Genomic DNA, 18,066 nt, shown 5'->3' on the forward strand with positions numbered 1-18,066 from the left:
AGCAGGAGATCTGTTCACAGGCAGGACACTCTAGGAAAAGAGTCCAGTCCTCATCCTGGCTTCTTTTCTCTCCGGAAGCAGCCTTATCAGGCCAACCCATTTTCCCTGTGTGCCTTCTGGAATTATGAGGAACACAGTTTTCTTTGTGTCATTACACATATTTTCATAGCGCGCAACCAAATTTAAAAATAGCCATGTGGTACCTTCCTTACACAAGGATTTTGTCGGGAACCTCAAGCAACTTTTAGAGAATGCTCACTTGGAAAGGATTTGGTTGGAAGTACAGATGGAGAGATGAAGACATCTATCTGGGCAGGGGCACCAGCATGGACAAAAGTGTGGAGGCAGGAGCTGAGATGCCACTGAGCCAGGTCTGAAAAGCCTTGGAAGCCACACTGAACATTTCAGACCTTAGCCTCATAGGCTATAGAAAAGAACTGACATTCCAGGAACTGGCTCAAAGAGTAGCTGAAGGTAAATGTTGTGGATTTTTCTTTTCCTTTCTCTTCTTCCTCCTCTCCATTCTATTAGGCACACAGCATTCCTTTTAACATCGCTGTTTTCCTTAATAGCTAGATAAGCCCAGGTATCCAGTAAGCCCCCAAAGGAGACGGTGTATGCAGCACTGATGGAACAAACATCCAGACATTATTTTGAGTTTTGAGTGGCCACTGGGGCTCCATGTGCTTTATGTTTGGATTATTTGATGTTTTTCCCATCCTTTAATGTTAGGTCTCTTTAGCCAAATGATAAGGTTGAACAGGGCGGAAATTATAGGGTGGGTATCACAGTGGCGTTTTAGCATAAGCCTTCACTTCCATTCGTGTTTCAATGGTTTCCAAGAGTTGTTTCTTTTTTTACCCCTTTTTGCTTTATGTTTTTGCATTTTATTTACCATGCTTTTTTGTTCATTTCTTTCTTTTTATCTCCTTTCTTCCCTCCACTGGATTAACAGCATTTTCTTTTCTAATTTTTTTCAGTGTTAGTGTTTTTAAAATATTTGTGGCTAATGGTTAAAATTGCGATTTCCCATAAAACTCCAAGTTTCTAGGTTTTTGAAAGTTAATGTATGTGACATTGGACTGTATTTCCAGGTGGCAATGATCTGTAAGAACTACCTTCTTTAGACAGATAGACTTTCGCCAATTTACCCCAGGCTCCACCACACCCGATTTTTTCCCTGACTCTGAGGAGATGTCAGTTGTGGTTATATGGGCTGTTGCTTTCCTACACATGGCTGTTTACTCAGGAAGCATTTCAGTTTGTCATCATCTTTTTGCTGGCACAATTAGTTGATTTATATTTGTTATGATTAACTGGACTGATATAATCCACATCTTCTGGAGTCTTTTGTGCTGTTTGTTGCACAGTTCCTATGTTGCTTCTCTCCTTTTTTGTCTTTTTATGGATGATCAGGTTCGTTGTCTCACTCTGTTTTTTCTTCTGTACCACTCTGAAAGGTATACTGTCTGTTTTATTCTTTCAGAGCTTAGCCTCGTAATTACAGCAGGCATCATCAACTTACTAAATTCTAAAGTGATCAATATTTTTACCTTCCTTTGAATAGCACCCTTCTGATTTATCCCTCTCCCCTAATTCTTACGCTAGTCTATAGAATTTTTTAAACTCCACAAGGCATTGTTTCTTTTATTCTTTTGTAGAGGCAGTGCTTGTATTGATTTACCTATATATTTATCATTTTCTGTCCTTTTTATTCTTTCTTATATTTTCTTACATCCTTACAATTCCTTCTTTTTTTCATATTTTTAAAGTTTTCTTTCTTTCTTTCTTTTTTATTTTCCTTTAACTTCTGGGATACGTGTGCAGAATGTGCAGGTTTTTTACATAGGTATACATGTGCCGTGGTGCTTTGCTGCACCTATCAACCCATCATCTAGGTTGTAAGCCCTGCATGCATTAGGTATTTGTTGTAACATTTTCTCTTACCTTGTCCCCCACCCCCTGACAGGCCCTGGAATGTGATGTTCCCCTCCCTGTATCCATGTGTTCTCATTGTTCAACTCATGGGCATATAAATTAGTACAATTCCTTCTTACATCTCTTTACATATGTTGTATTTGTGATCAACTGCTTTTTGTCTCAAGTGCATCCTTTAGAATTTCCTTTAATGAGGATCTCCTGATGGCAAATTCATTCTGGTTTTATTTGTCTGTGCATGTCGCATTTGAGTATTCTTTTTCCCCCTTTCCTTTCTTCTACTACGTTCGAAGTTATACATTCTGGCTAGGCGCGGCAGCTCACGCCTGTAATCCCAGAACTTTGGGAGGGCAAGGCGGGCGGATCATGAGGTCCAGAGATTGAGACCATCCTGGCCAACATAGTGAAACCCCATCTCTACTGAGGCAGGAGAGTCACTTGAACCTGGGAGGTGGAGGTTGCAGTGAGCCGATATGGTGCCACTGCGCTCCAGCCTGGGCAACAGAGTGAGACTTCGTCTCAAAAAAAAAAAAGAAGTTATACATTCTATTTCTTCTCTCCCATTTCCTTCCTCATTTCCCCTAAAAGTATAATATGAATGCTTAGCTTTTTTTTTTTTTTTTAAAGAGACAGTGTCTTCCTCTGTTGCCCAGGCTGAAGTGCAGTGGTACAGTCTTAGCTGTTACCTTGAATTCCTGGACTCAAGCAATTCTCCCTTCTGGGCTTCCCAAGTAGCTAGGACTCTAGGTATATACCACCACAGCTAGCCAAGTTTTAAAATTTTCTGTAGAGACTGGGTCTCACTATGTTGCCCAGGCTGGTCTCAAATGCCTGGCCAGAAGCAGATCTCCTCCCTTGCCTCCCAAAGCATGTGCTTAGCTTTTAAAAAGTTTTAAGTTATTCGAACTTGCTATTCCCCATAACATAATAGAGGGACCATACAATACTTTAAGTTAATCACTTTTTCATATTATTGCTGTCTGATATTTTAGTTTCAAGTTGTTTATAATGCCTTTCCCTATTAATCTTAAAAAAAATTTAAGTAGGGGTATTTATAAATATTCTAACGTGTTTATCTTCTTTGCTCAGCGTTGCTTATTTATCTTTTCCTTAGTTTCCTTCATATCAAAGTTATAATTCTCTGATATTTCTTTCAGTGCGGGTCTGTGAATTGGATAGTCTCTGTTTTTTGGTATGAATATGTCTTTATTTCACCCTCTGCTATGGTTTGAATATGTCTCCTAAAATTCATGTGCTAGAAACTTAATCCCCAATGCATCAGTATTGAGAGGTGGGAACTTTAAGAAGTGATTAGGTCACTAAGGTTCTGCCCTCATGAATGGATTAATGCCATTATCATGAGAGTAGGTTCATTGTAGTAGGAGTGGGTTTGTTATTAAAGGAGAGGGTTTCTTATAAAGGATGAGTTTAACCTCCTTTCCTCTCTTTCTCTTGCCCATATGATGCCTTCTGCCATGATGTAACAAAGTAAGAAAGCCCTCACTAGATGCTGGCGCCTTGCTCCTGGATTTCCCAGCCTCCAGACCTGTGAGAAAATAAATTTCTATTCTGTTTAAATTACTCGGTCTGTGTTATTCTGTTATAGCAGCATAAGACAGGTGAAAATACCCCCATTTTTGAGCAGTTACTTAATTAGGTATAGAACATTAGTTTGACAGGTTTTTTTTATTACCACTTTGAATATGTAATTTTATTATCATCTGGCCTCTGTATTATTGACAAAAACTCTGCCACCAATCTAATTGCTATTAGGTTTATAATTTATCTTTTTCTCTCTGGTTGCTTGTATGACTTTCTCTTTGGTGCTGGTGTTCTGCCAGTTACTGCTGTGTGTGTGTACACGAGGGCACGTGTGTGTGTGTATGCGTGCGTGCACGAGCATATGTGTATTTATTTTTAATCCTGCTTGGCAGTTATAATTTTCCAAATCAAGAACATATGTATTGCTTTAATTCTATTAAATTCTCAGCCTTTATCACTTTAAATGTTGCCCCTCTCCCATAGCCTACTACTCTTTCTCCAGAACTCCAATTAAGTGTGATTTATTTCCCCAATTTACTCTCTCTGTCTTATAACCTCTCTTTTACATTATTATTATTATTTGAGATGGAGTTTCGCTCTTGTTGCCCAGGCTAGAGTGCAATAATAACACAATCTCAGCTTATTGCAACCTCCGCCTCCCAGGTTCAAGCGATTCTCCTGCCTCAACCTCCCAAGTAGCTGGGATTACAGGGCTGTGCCACCATGCCTGGCTAATTTTTTGTATTTAGTAGAGACAGAGTTTCACCATATTAGTCAGGCTGGTCTCGAACTCCTGACCTCATGTGATCCACCTACCTTGGCCTCCCAAAGTGCTAGGATTACAGGCGTGAGCTACCACACCCAGTCTCTTTTACATTTTTTGATCCCTTTTTTCTTTCTCTGCTCCATTCAGAACACTTCTTTAGACCCCTCTTTCATGATGCCAATTCTCTTTTCAGCTGGATCTAATATGCAATTTAACATGTTTTTCTCATCTTTAAGAATTCAATTTAGTTCTTGTTTTCAAAGCTGCCCTTTTTATGTTCACAGAGGATGGTTCTTTTATTATGGTTTTTAATTTCTTCTTTTATGTTAAAAAATACTTTTAAACATAATTCATTTATAGACCTGTCAGATTGTTCTCTTACTGTAAGTTCTTAGAGGTGCTAATTCTAATGCTTGTTGTGTACCTGGCTTCTCCTTCTGACTGGCTTCATTCTTGTAGGTTTATTCAGCAGGAATTGTTTATTCTGAGGGGGTCTTGTAGGTCCTGAGTTATGAAAATATTTCTACAGAACAATTTGAGTTTGCTTCTTCCCTGGTTCTGAGAACAATAAATGACACTATGTCTTCACTCCTGTGCAGTTTCCATTCTCATGGGAAAGGCAAAACAAACAATAAGTAAAACGTAGTAAAATCAGTTAGAGCGATGAAGAAAATTAAAGCAGGAGAATGGGAGCGGGGGCTGGTTTGGGTCATGTGCTTTATTTAGGGTGACAAAGAAGTCTCTCTCAGGAGTGACCTTTGAGCACAGGCTTACATGAAGTGATGAAGAGTCATGCTGCTATCTGGGGTGTGAGTCCATGTTCTCCGAGAAGCATACACCAAGACAGGGTTAGCTATGCAAGAGATTCATTAAGATAGCTCCTGTGAGCAAGAGTAGGGTCAAGTGAAAAATGAAAACGTGGGTCTCCTTGTTCAGAAATAACATCAAGAATTTCAAGATGGCTACAGAGGCATATTCAACCAAGCACAGAGCTCTTTTGAGTGTCCTGTCTGACTGTGAGGGAAAATAGGATTGAGCTGCTGGGATCTTGGGAGACTCCTCTGATCGTGATGCAGTTCTGACCCCAGGTGCAGAAGAGAGGAGGGAAGAGGTTGAGTGGAAGCATCCTACAGGATGTGTGCTGTTCCAAGAGGGCCTAGCAAGGCTGCTGGGGAGTCTTTAAGCCCAAACCACCTCTTAGGTGAGTTTTCACCTCCCAGGAATAGGTTTGAGTCGCTATTCCTGCCATGCTCAGTCACTATCTAGGAGTAGACTGTGAGAAACATGGCTTCAGCACAAATGCAGAGATGGATTTCAGAGCACAGCAGCTCTAACTCCTAGTCAGTAATACTCCTTGTAAGTTGGATGTCTATGAGGCACAGTCTCATGGCAGCCACACTGAGAAGAGAGCTTTTCAGGAAGAGAGGATAGTTGTTTTGGGGTTGAATTATGTCGCCCATCCCAAATTCATATGTAGAAACCCTAACCTGCAATACCTTTGAATGTGACCTTATTTGGAAATAGGATTATTGCAGCAAATAATCAGTTAACAATAGGTCATACTGGAGTAGGGTGGGCCTCTAATCTAAAATGACTGCTAGCTTCATAAAAAGGGAAAAATTGGAGATAGACACAGATATAGGGAGAATAACTTACGAAAATGAAGGTAGAGATTGAGGTGATGAGTCTACAAGCCAAGGAACACCGAAGATACCAAACGCCCCCCAGAAACAAAGAGAGAAACATGGAACAGATTTCTCCCTAGTGCCTTCAGGGAAAGCATTGCCCTGCCGACAATCTTGATTTCAGATTTCTTGTCTGAAGAAATCTTGATTTCAGATTTCTTGTCTCCAAAATTGAGGCAATACATTTTTATTCTTTAAGCCACCTAGTTTTGGGTGCTTTATTATGGCAGCCCTAGCAAACTAGCACAGCCTTGAAGTGATAGGAGACTTGGCACGTTGTAGAAACATCAGGGAGGCCACTGTGGATAGAGCAGATAAGTGAGGGAAAGAATCGTAAGGGAAGGAGAGGTATCCAGGGGCCAGATCTGTAGATTGTGACTTTGTGAACCAATAGAGCAACATTGGTTTTTATTCTGAGTGTGATGGGAAGCCTTTGTAGGGCTTGAAGAGGGCAATGGCCTGATTTCACGTATATCTTTAACGTACCACTCTGGCTCCTGTCTGGAAATATTAATAGATTGCAGAGGAGCAGAAGTGGAGGCAGTGCAACCAGCCCAGTCCCTGGCAGCTGTAAAGAGAGAGAATCTGGTGGTGTGGACGAGAGTAGTTGCGGTGAAGGGTATAGGGGGTGTGGAATGTGTTGGCAATTTGAAGTAAATGATATACTTTCAGATGGATTGGAGGGAACAACTAGACAACTAGAGTTGTCTCTGAAATGAGGACACTGGGTGAGGAGCTTACCTGGAGTTTACAGGAATGGATGTCGATATTTTTAAAAGTCACGTGTTGTTTTGCGATTTGCTTTTTCATTTTCATGAACTTACTTTCATATCAATACAGATATACTGACCTCAGTGTATTTTGAGGACTGCCCAGTATTTCTCATATGAATATGCCATTCTTGATTAAACTGGTTATCACTGAATGGACTTTTGATTCTTTCCTTTGGTATGTAATTATAAATAATGAGGCTTAAATAGCATATGATTTATCTATTGCTTCATAACAAAATCCCCTCCAACGCAGTGGTTTAAAACCAACGTTTATTATCTCACAGTTTTCGTGGGTCAGCAGGCAGAGTACAGCGTAGCTGGGTTCTCCAGGTCAGGATCTCTCCCAAGGCCGAGACTGCAGTTGTGTCAAGGTTTGACTGGGAAGGAGCTGCCTCTGTGCTCACTCAGTGGTCATTGGCAGGATTCACATCCTGGTGGAGGGTTGTGCTGAGGGCCTTTGCACCTCACTGGTTGGCTCTTAGCTGGAAGGCACCTTCAGTTCCTTGCCATGTCGGCCTCTCAGAAGTAGAGCTCACAACATGGCAGCCGGCATCATCAAAGCGAGAGCAAGAGAGAGAACAAGACTGTGTGAGCAAGAGAAGTCACAGTCCTTTATAACCTAATCTCTGAAGAGTGCCCCATCCCTTTTGCTGTATTCTGTTCACTAGAAGTTAGTCTCTAGGTCCAGCCTTCACTCAATCAGAGGATTATACAAGAGCATGGATGCCAAGAGACAGAGATCTTAGTAATCTGCCTAGCACCATAGCCCAGAACATTTGTCTTTTGATAGATTGTTTTTTTTTTTTTGAGATGGAGTCTTGTTCTGTCGCCCAGGCTGGAGTGCAGTGGCACCATCTTGGCTCACTGCCACCTCCACATCCTGGGTTTAAGCAATTCTCCTGCCTCAGCCTCCCGAGTAGCTGGGATTACAGGCGCCCATCACCACGCCTGGCTATTTTTTTGTGTTTTTAGTAGAGATGGGGTTTCACCTTGTTAGCCAGGCTGATCTTGATCTCCAGACCTCGTGATCCACCTGCCTCAGCCTCCCAAAGTGCTAGGATTACAGGCCTGAGCCACTGCACCCAGCTTGATAGATTTTTTTATAGGTGGGTTTGTTGATTGAAAATATATGCATGTTTTAAAATTTTATATGTAACACCAGATTTCTTTTCAAAATCTTCATTCCAGATTTCAAAGTTCATTTTGATGAGACTATTTACTACTGCCTAAGAGGGAGAGGCTGTAGCTCCTCTAACCGCCGTTGCCAGATTTTGTCATGAATGCTTCTTCCCTTCTTGCCTGTCTTTTTCTCACCCCTCCAAAACTTTCCAGAACAGGAAATAGCTATGTGTCTTGTAACAGAAATGATATGAAGGTTCTAACCAGCAGGCATATGGATATATGCATCGTGATGACTATTCTCGGTTATGATGACCTGGATTATGCCATTAAAAAATGGTGTTGCCTTCACTTGTATACTGACATGGGTAAGATTTATTCAGCCAGCCTTGATGAGAGGAATTAAAAAGTAATAGCTAATATAAGGAGTCTGTTTGGACCCATGATGTCTAGGGAAACTCCACTTGAATCATTTCTTCTAAATCCTCAGAACTCAGGAGCTTCTGGGGGCACCATACAGTAATGAGGTGTTCATTTATTTCCTCATTAGTCAGAAAGAAACTTTACTTAAAAGACCCTTTTGTGTTTACTAGATATGGTTGGAGGAAATATAAATTATTATCACTATTACTTTATCTCCTTCCCATATAAGGCTTTATAAAATTAAATATATCATAAACCTAAACTATGATAAAAATGAGATGATGTAAATATCTATGTGTCCTAGTTCAGGCTGTTATAACAAAATACGTTAGACTGGGTGGCTTATAGACAACAGAAAATCTATTTCTCATATTTCTGGAAGCTGGAAATCCAAGATCAGGGTACCAGCATGGTTGGATTCTGGTGTGGGCCCTCTTGAGGGTAGAGAGCTTTCTGGGGTCCCTTTTATAATGGCAAATCTCATTGATTAGGGTAGAGCCCTCATAACCAAATTGTCTTCCAAAGGTCTCACCTTTTAATGCCATCACATTGGAGGTTAGAATTTGAACACATGCAGTCTATTGCACGGTGGCTGCTATCAGGTTAGATGCCCAGTTGAAAGATTAGACTGTCTTGGCAGCTTCCCAAATGAATGCCAAGGTGCCTTCTTTCCCCTTCCGCTTGTGAGCAAGGTGGGGTGGGTGTGGAATGGAGGAGAGTGCATGACCGCTGATGAAGCTGAGGGAATGTCTTGATGGGGTCCATCACCAACATCCCTGTTTGGGGCTAGCTCCTTGGTTGGAGAAGGTGCTAGTTTCCTCCCCACACTGCCTATTACTTTCTGTTGTCAGGTCCCTGTGTTGCCCCAGAAGCCCATGGCCCTCCTTATGTGGGTCAGTTTAGGAACTAGCTCTCAGGCCAGCAGCTCCCTCTTTGCCTGTCCAGCTTGGATGGCTTCTCTTTCCGGGACACCTTGAAGGCCAGGACCCTGCTTCCTTCATGCCTGTGCCCTCCTGTGAGCCTGGTGTTCCAGGAGTGTGGCTCTCCAAACAGGGAGTGACTCCTCTGTGTCCTAGCACGACCCCACCCTCCCCCTTTGCCTCCCTCAGACACTGGGCAGGTTGTGCTCACATTTCACAAGATTACTCTGCTAGATGAGAAAAACGTGTACTTTATTCAGGGCAGCGAGCTCAACTCTGTGGATTGCATTCCCTGCAGAAATGAGAATCCAAGTGTAGTGGCCTTTCAAAGCTGAAATAAATCAGGGCTCCTTGGCCATACTACCCTGGTCTGTTGGTTTTGTCTTTTTCTAGAAGACATGCAAGTTTAGGGAAAATTAAGGGAGAGCAAATGAGGACCAGTTCATTGTGTAATCACTTAAAATCTCTGAGTCGGAATAACTATTTGTGATTTAAAATATAAATCTTTTCAAATGGTTTGTATCTTGATCACTTATGTAAAGATGTGCATTTGAGATATGCTAAAGTGGCTTTTAGATGCTTTTTTAAAATGACAGTCTTAACTTGTCTTTGTGGAACTCTGTATTTTTCAGTTTTCACCTATGTTAAGCCTTTGAATTTTTTTTATTAACTAAAGTTGGTAGAAGAAATATTTATGGTTATCAGAGTTTTTATAGAATCCTCCACCACTTTTTCCAAAAGGAATTTGAGTCATCTGGTACTTATATAAAATCAAACACTGTTTAAACTCAGGGAGCTGGGTTTTTATTTATTTTATTTTTTTCAGAATAAAGTGCAGTTTAAAGAGAATAGAGTGGGAGCTTTTACCAGACACCTGTTTTGGTCTCTTGCTCTGCTGGTGCTATTTTCCTAGGAATGGTGACTGTGAGTTTCTGTTTTTCCTCTTCTTTCTTAAACAAATAGAGGAAATCCATTGGAGGCTTACCTAATAAGACATATTGATGAATGTAGAATCTTAAATGAAAAAGAAGTCAGTGAATGTGGCTTCCTGGACTCTGATCTTGAACCAAAAATAAAGCAAGCCCTTGCCTCAGGGGTTTGGTTCAGCCCGAGCCTGCGGCAGACGCTGTTTTCCATGACTTTGCTGGAGGAGTATACTTCTCTGGGCAAAGGTTCCCAAGGCCTTTGGAGACTTTTAAAGTCTTTTTTTTCCCTGTAGCTTTTATTGTTTTTAAGAAAAGTGGTGTCACCCTTACTTGTCATTAAAAAAAAAAAATAGTGTGGGAAAAACAAATAAAGTACCCAAAGAATAAAACAAGAAAAACCAAAACAACTCCCCTAGAGAATGCAAACATTTACACCCGTCACTCTTTTGCAAGATAACTATTTCCATACAAGTTGGATTAGAAACCATGAGAAGATTTTTCTCTTTGATTTTTGGTTTCTTCTATTTTTAACATTTTTGGCAAGTCTACACATTGTGGTTACATAAAAACATCAGGATTAAGATATTTGGTATTTAAAAAGCACCCTTGGACTTGGGATGAGTCTTTCTGGCACAGCTGTGAGAGAGCTTGAATTCCTTTCATAAAATAATAGGCATTAATGTCCAATCAACACAAGCTTTTTGTCTGGCTTCTCCCAGTGGTCCCTCGAGAAGCCTCCTAAACCATGCTCCTACCCTCGTGAAGGGCCTGTCTGCTTGGTGGCTGGAGGAAGGTGCCCTGTGTCAGGTGCCCTCCTCAGGAGGGCAGGCTTCTGCTGTGTCTGTTACCCAGGAGGAGGTCCAGGTTAGTCACCGTTTTCAAGAGCCATTGCCAAGTACTGTGTGCCTGCAGTGCGCTAGACCCACTGCTCACCTGTCTTTACCTACTGTCTGAGTGGGTCACCACAATCCTGTGAGGTATAACCCACTAACAGTGTTTTAGGAGAGAAGGAATGTAGAAGCCTATGGGATCTGCTTTTCAGGAGTCCCTATCCAGAAAGAGAGAGACATGTATATGAATAAGTTCAAGAAAGCATGATGTTAGTGATAAGAATTAAAGCTAAGCCATATTACAAACGTACCTTGTGCTTGCTGCTGTATCAAATGCTTTCTTTGGAGAATGTCACTTAACTCTCATGACAGCCCTATGAGATGGATATTTTATCTCCATTTTACAGAAATGGAAGAAGAGGAAGCTAACATTGAGCAATGTGATATAGTAAGCTCCAGAGCCCACACTCTGGAAATGGTAGATTTGGGAGTCAAAGCCGGACAGTCTGATCTCAGATCCATTTACTGAACCACCAGTCTATACAACACAGTGACCAAGAGCCACAAAGCACAGGGGTGGTTCATTGAAACAGCCTCTCCACAGGTGGTGTAGACCAGTAGAGGAAGGGCCATGCTGTATATTCCCAATAATGATTCAGGTTAGTTCTCCTTTTCCCTAAGGACTTTTTCTGCCATTCTTACTGCTGGAAATGGAGCTCTTCAGATGACCACTTTTCTGTCCTGCCTATTTGCCTCAGGAAATGACTGTTGGCCCACAGACTGCTGGATATGCCAGGCGTATCAGACTCCCTAGCTCTGGGATTCTTAAACACTGGGGTGCACCAGAGTCCACACACTCACTGGTGAGGGTGGGACCCTAGAGTCTGCATTTTAAACTTGCACCCCAGGTGCAAGTGATCTTGGTCTTTCTGCCATTTCCTAGCGTCCCCAGGAGACCCAGGGGAACTTACTAGTTAGTCAGTGGACAGATGGTTCAGGGTGAGAAGAGGTTGTATTTTCTCCTTCAGCAGCCACCACCTTCTACCAGAACCCCCAGAGCTCAAGAGGGGAAAAGTGAAAGAGGAAAAACAAAAACAAACAAAAAATAAAAGGCCAGGGGGAGGTGGTGCTGGGGGAAGAGCGCAGAACCCAAGAACAGCAAGTCAAACCCATAAATATTTGCTGAGATGCAAGGGTTCCAAATGAGCTCTGTAGGGATGGCAGAAACAAAGCCAGATTAGGGAAGGGTCAGGAGAGAAGGGGAGGGTGAGCTGAACCTCCACCAGAGGTGGCCGCTTGTGTTTGAAGCCTGCTTTGATGGGCCCACAGGGCTGACAGATGGTGGGTGGGCCCTGATTATAGATGGGCTAGAAGTTGGGGGTGAGCTGTGAGAATAAACAACAAATCGGACTGTTTAGGTACAAAGGAAGGGCTACAGATTCAGAGCTTTGGAGCAAAGGAGAGACAAGGGTCACTTCCTAACAGGGCTACGGAGAAGCGCCTGGAGGCTGGAGGATTATGGCAGGCGGAAGGCAAAAGAAAGTGCAGAGGTGGGGATTTAGCCACTGACAAGTGCAGTCAGCATTAAGGGTCTGGTGAGTTGTGCAAATAATCAAGCAAAACCTGAAAGTTCTCAGAGGTGTTTCAGTGGCTGTTGAGAGAAGCAGATGCTCCCTGCTTCAGCTGCGGAAAAGGTAAATAATTTTCATTTATTTTTATAAAATTGAGGTCCTGCATAAACCTTCATTTGGAGGAACAAAGGAGCTATGTTGCTTTAAAAGGCTTAAAAACCACCAGGAGTATGAATAATATCTATATCTACATCTCTCTATGTATCTAAAAAGACAGTGAAGTCGGGGGTAGGTTTTTCTCCTTTTAGGAGACAGGGTCTCACTCCGCGCATGCTGGATTGCAGTGACACGATTATAGTCATTGCAGCCTCCAACTCCTAGGCTCACGCAATCCTCCTCCTGCCTCAGTCTCCCAAATAGCTGGGACCATAGTAGTGTGCCACCATGCCAAGCTAATTTTTTTTTTTTTTTTGAGGGAGGACTCGGGGAGGGGAGCAGGTGTTGCTTTGTTGCCCAGGCTGTTCTCTAACTTCTGGCTTCACGCAGTCCTCCTGCCTTGCTCCCAAAGTGCTGAATTCTAGGTGTCAGCCACCATGCCTGGCACGAAAAGGGAGGAGGGCAGTTTTGAAGGGCCCATTAAGTGTCAGGCTTACTGAAGTATATAAGAGATCCATCGCTTAGTGGGAAGAACAACACTGGCACTGAGGTTGAGATTGCTTTCAGCCCCTTGTCTGTCCTAACTGTGAACCTGTAAGTATTCACTGCAGTTTCCTGGGCACTAGGTGTGTTTGTTTTTGTTTTTAATAAATTAAGAGGCTCTGTTGAATTAAGTGATTTTCAAAAGTTCTTCCTGCTGTGCACTCCTGTCAGCCATGACCTTGCTATCCGGCCTCCCTAGCACATACACGTGGAATGGGTAGCAGGATCAAAGTTCAAGGAAGATTAATGTGGTGTCATGTGGGATGATTGAGGGAGACAGGTTAGGGGACAGGATGCTGTCGCTGAAGGGTACGAAGGCAGCAAGAGTGGAAGCAACAGAGACAGAAGCTTGGGCATGGACACCAAAGTCACAGAAGTTGAGTTTGCACTAAAGGAGGTGAGATGATACATTTTTTTCTCATATTAGAAAAAAAATTCCCAGCCAGGCACTGTGACTCATGCCTGCAATCCCAGCATCTTGGGAGGCTGAGGCTGCAGGATTGCTTGAGCCCAGGAGTTCAAGACCAGCCTGGGCAACATGGCAAGACCCCCATCTCTACAAAAAAAGAAAAATTCCCAAGTTGATTAACCTGCTCTCTTTCCCATTATTTTTTCCTTTGAGGTATATTTTTAAAACTTATTTTTTAAACAAAGCACACAGGTAGAGGTCTTTGCATGGTGTTGCAAAGATCTCTACAAAGGTCTACCGTGACTTTTTAAACATTGTTTTAAGTGAGTGGGCATACTTCCAAAGGAGCTGACTTTTCACTGAATGCTAGAAAATGAAAACATGGGAGCTGTTTAGATTGGCTTGGGAAACATCATGTCCAGTAGCCACTGTTGATCTTTGCCTGAAGTAGTTCTGTTTTCTGAAAAGATTCCTTTTGTCCATTGTCTCATTATGATTATGGGAGCCTAGTTTTCTCAACTGGAGAAAGAACTGTTTATCTGTGTGGTGATAAACAATCATTTAGATACACAGTTTAACCACAAAAAGTTAACTGAGTTCCTGTTTCTGCTGGGTCCAGTGTTAGGTACTAGGGATGTAATGAAGTCTAGGGTGTGCTCCCAGCCCTCATAGACTGACGGAGTGGCCAGACATGTGAGCACAGAAATACAGCACAGTATGTGGTCCTGGGGCATTTGCACCAGAGATGTGCACGCAAGGTGCACAGGACTGTGGTGACCAGCCATCCCATCCTTCTCGCTCCTTCTTTTGATACCTTGTTCCGTCTACTTCACTAGGGGTTGAAGTTAAACCAGAGAGGTTTGAGGAAATTGAGGCTGGGTAAGGGAGAGGCTTTATCTGAGTGGACAGAAGGTTTTTAGATTCCCTGGAGAAAGCTTCTGATAATCATGTTCCCAGACAGTAGCCACATACAGGGGGATGGGACTGTCAGGCCTAAAGCTCACAGTCAATTGTGGGCCATTCAGAAGCACCTCACAGATGATGAGGGACTGTCTTCTAAGCATTCTCTCTCTGTGTTTGCAGTTGCACAGTAGCTGGTACAAATGTACCCTATGACTAGGTTTTCTTTCTTGTCTGAGAAAACTCTTGAGAAGGCTATGCATTTCTGGTGTGTAGACAAAGACCTTCTGCAGATGAGTAAGGTATGTCTTAAATAGAGTTCTTGTTGGACTAACGTCACAATGATTCTCTGCTAACAAAAACAGCTAACTTTGCATAAGCAAGCCAGTCTGCACAACTTAATAATATTGGTTCTCCAATAGAGCCCTAATAAAAAAAAAAAATCACACCACTCTTCCCTATGTAGCTTCAAAGTTGATTAAAACAGTGCAACAACAAAAACAAAAATCAGCTTTGTTTCTTATGGAAGCCAGATTGTTAACCAGTGGGCCTGCTAACTCTAAACTCCGGATTTACCCACTCTTTCCCATGTAGCACCGGAGAGAGCAGGCCTCCTCCATGCATAAGGGTAGAAAGTTGGGGAAGCAGCAGGTAGCACACTCGAAAGCAGGCGCTTCCCAGGAGGAAAAAGGGTCAGGCTGAGCCAGCTGATCGTGTGCACTTTGCCAATTAAGTGAATTCATCCCTCCACTTCCCCTGGGGCGATGTTAGTAAAAGGACAGAGAGAGGCCAAGAGAGGGCATAAGGAAAATTCTTCCTCATCCAAACCAGGATGGGGAAATGGTGCTTCCCCCTGAGGTACCTCAAGATTTTACACTTTTTGAGGGTCAAGTGCTTAGGTCTTGTGGGGAAGAAGTCAAAGAAAGACCACATTATGGTTGGGATCCCTACTGATCATGATACCACCTGAAATCTGGTCATAGGAGAAATCCAGATTAATAAGTTTAACACTTGACATTTACCTATCTTTACTTACATTATCTCACTTATCCCCAAACACACTGTAATATTGGTAATAGCACCCCAACAAAGAAATTAAAGCACAAAGAGAAAACGTTTAGCCCAGAAGGGTAACTGGTCAAGGGGCAAAGTCTGGACTCAAACCTGGATCTTTCTGACTCTAAAGGTAGACCTCTTCTCAGTCTTTGAGGAGGACCCCATGGTTTGCAATTACATGTTTTACTCAATTTTATTTCTAACTTTTTTTTTTTTTTTACTTTTTATTGGCATGTTTGGGAGAATAGAGCGGATAGAATCATTAATTATTTGTCTCAATTTTATAATTTTATTGCAGGGTTTCCTGCTTTGTGTACCTGTTTTCATTTAGACAAATGGCAAAGCACCCAGGTAGATGATTGTCTGTTCTATCTTGAGAGTTTCTAGAAATGCAGCCTTAATCCTTCCAGCAGGCTTTCTGATTCTGATAACAGGAATGATATGGTTTGACTGTGTCCCCACCCAAATTTCAACTTGATTGTATCTCCCAAACTTCCCACATGTCATGGTGGGATCCAGGGGAAGATAACTGAATCATGGGGGGGCCGGTCTTTCCCATGCTATTCTTGTGATAGTGAATAAGTCTCAGAGATCTGATGGGTTTATCAGGGGTTTCCACTTTTGCTTCTTCCTCATTTTCTCTTGCTGCTGTCATCTAAGAAGTGCCTTCTGCCTCCCACCATGATTCTGAGGCCTCCCCAGCCATGTAGAACTGTAAGTCCAACTAAACCTCTTTTTGTTCCCAGTTATGGGTATATTTTTATCAGCAGCATGAAAATGGACAAATGCAGTAAATTGGTACCGGTAGAGTGGGGCACTGCTGAAAAGGTACCTGAAAATGTGGAAACAACTTTGGAGCTGGGTAACAGGCAGAGGTTGGAACAGTTTGGAGGGCTCAGAAGAAGACAAGAAAATGTGGGAAAGTTTGGAAGCTCCTAAAGACTTGTTGAATGGCTTTGATAAAAATGCTGATAGTGATATGAACAATAAGGTCCAGGCTGAGGTGGTCTCAGATGGAGATGAGGAACTTGTTGGGAACTGGAGCACAGATGACTTTTGTTATATTTTAGCAAGGGGACTGGTGGCATTTTGCCCCTGCCCTAGAGATTTGTGGAACTTTGAACTTGAGAGAGATGATTTAGGGTACCTGGCAGAAGACTTGGATGTTGTTAAAAGCATTCTGTTTTAAAAGGGAAACAGAGCATAAAAATTCAGAAAATTTGCAGCCTGACAATGCAGTAGAAAAGAAAAACCCATTTTTTGAGGAGAAATTCAAGCCAGATGCATAAGGAGCAAGGAGCCTCATGTTAATCCCCAAGACTATGGGGAAAATGTCTCCACACACTGTCAGAGACCTTCATGGCAGCTCATCCCATCACGGGGCCAGAGGCCCAGTAGGAAAAAGTGGTTTCATGGGCCAGTCCCAGGATCCCTATGCTACGTGCAGCCTAGCGACTTGGTGCCCTGTGTCCTAGCCATTCCAGCCGTGGCTGAAAGGGGCCAACGTACAGCTCAAGCTATGGCTTCAGAGGGTGGAAGCACCAAGTCTTGGCAGCTTCCATGTGATGTTGAGCCTGTGGGTACACGGAAGTCAAGAATTGAGGTTTGGAAACCTCAGCTTAGATTTCAGAAGATGTATGGAAACACCTGGATGCCCAGGCAAAAGTTTGCTGCAGGGGTGGGGCTTTCATGGAGAACCCCTGCTAGGGCAATGCAGAAGGGAAATGTGGGGTTGGAGCCCCCACATAGAGTCCCTACTGAAGCACTGCCTAGTGGAGCTATGAGAAGAGGACTACCATCTTCCAGACCCCAGAATGGTAGATCCGCTGAGAGCTTGCACTGTGCTCTTGGATAAGCCACAGACACTCAGTGCCAGCCCATGAAAGCAGCGAGGAGGGAAGCTGTACCCTGCAAAGCCAGAGAGGCAGAGCTGCCAAAGATAATGGGAACCCACCTCTTGTGTCACTGTGACCTGGATGTCAGATGTGGAGTCAAAGGAGATCATTTTGGAGCTTTAAAATTTGACTGCCTGGATTTCAGACTTGCACTGGCCCTGTAAGCCTCTTTGTTTTGGCCAATTTCTCCCATTTGGAACAGCTGTATTTACCCAATACCTGTACCCACATTGTGTCTAGGAAATAACTAGCTTGCTGTTGACTTTGCAGGCTTATAGGTGGAAGGGACTCGAGTTGTCTCAGATGAGACTTTGGACTATGGACTTTTGGGTTAATGCTGAAACGAGTTAAGACTTTGGGGGACTGTTGGGAAGGCATGATTGGTTTTGAAATGTGAGGACATGAGATTTGGAGGGGCTGGGTGGAATTATATGGTTTGACTGTGTCCTCACCCAAATCTCAACTTGAATTATATCTCCTAGAATTCCTATGTGTTGTGGGAGGGACCCAGCAGGAGGTAATTGAGTCACAGGGGCCGGACTTTCCCATGCTAGTCTCCTGATAAGTCTCACGAGATGGGATGGGTTTATCAGGGGTTTCTTTTTTTGCTTCTT

The 18,066-nt window shown here is 42.8% G+C and overlaps 1 protein-coding gene across 3 annotated transcripts in view; it reads left to right on the plus strand.

Moving 5' to 3' along the window:
• The window catches only part of MOB3B (MOB kinase activator 3B), a 203,659-nt gene that overhangs the window by 51,679 nt on the left and 133,914 nt on the right, over nucleotides 1-18,066 (plus strand). Inside the window, exon 1 of one of the 3 annotated variants that reach the window (XM_064380751.1) lies at nucleotides 11,983-12,616. The exons of the other annotated variants lie outside the window; for them this stretch is intronic. The gene's annotated coding sequence lies outside the window, so the exon portion shown is untranslated. Of the gene's footprint in view, nucleotides 1-11,982; nucleotides 12,617-18,066 lie in introns of those variants that run through there. 3 annotated transcript variants of the gene reach the window in all.

Source organism: Aotus nancymaae, unplaced genomic scaffold (genome assembly GCF_030222135.1).
Source record: "Aotus nancymaae isolate 86718 unplaced genomic scaffold, 86718_ANA_hifiasm-v0.15.2.pri h1tg000003l, whole genome shotgun sequence".
NCBI classification, from domain to species: domain Eukaryota; kingdom Metazoa; phylum Chordata; class Mammalia; order Primates; family Aotidae; genus Aotus; species Aotus nancymaae.